Raw genomic sequence first — 967 nt, 5'->3', positions numbered from 1 at the left:
CTTTGTTGTATCTGATCTTTTATAGATATATTCATTGAACCTGCATTGGTTTTATTATCCCTTGTTTTTCCTCCCAACTTTTCTGATGCCTCCACTATTCATACTGTGTCCTGTCCCCATATCCTCTGTTGTAGGCTGATTTCCTTTCATATATGAGGCAAGTAAAGGACACTGACCAGAAAACTACTATTAGAATCCTGACCGTACACTTAAATAGTTATGTGATGATGACAAATGATTTAACCTCTCAGAAGCCTGGTATCCCCATCTGTAAAACTAAGGGATTAAACTAGAACTCTATTATCACTTTCATCTTGAATACTCAAGAATTCTGAACAGGACCTCAGTATCTGTTCACTGAGGTAGGGGATGTCCTAGACCTGAGTTCTGTTAAGCTGTTGAGTTAACTGGCATTAGGACGATTTGCCTGACTTGCATAGTGGATGCTGATCTCCCAGAACTTTCTTGCAAGTTTGCTTACGGCAGAACGTGACCTGTGGAATAGGGCTGTTGCATCACTCGGAAGCGTGTTAGAAATGCAGAATTTCAGGCAACCCCAAGATCTACTGTATCAAAGTCTGCATTTTAATGAGATCTCCAGGTAATTCATATGCACATTAATCTTTGAGAAGTGAGGGCTTAGACTTTTCGTGAAATAGGCTTGTATTCAAGTCTGCCATCCAGATAGGCCCTATCGATGTAATGACAGAAGAGACAGCTTCCTAAAGACCATGAAACTTGTAGAACTACTCTCTGCCCACAAAAAGATGGCCTTTTACATTTATTATGCAGAGCATATTATTATATTTATTGTTCACCTCCCCTTTTCCCATCCTTCAGCTTCCAGACTAAGCTAAGGCTTGGGGACTTCTAAAGCTAAAAACAAAACAAACAAACAACGACGACAACAAAAAATCGTCTTTTTTGTCTTCTCCTTTAAAATGCAGAATCAACTACAGTTTTAAAG

This window comes from Diceros bicornis, chromosome 7 (assembly GCF_020826845.1).
Source record: "Diceros bicornis minor isolate mBicDic1 chromosome 7, mDicBic1.mat.cur, whole genome shotgun sequence".
NCBI classification, from domain to species: domain Eukaryota; kingdom Metazoa; phylum Chordata; class Mammalia; order Perissodactyla; family Rhinocerotidae; genus Diceros; species Diceros bicornis.
This window is presented reverse-complemented; position numbering follows the sequence as displayed.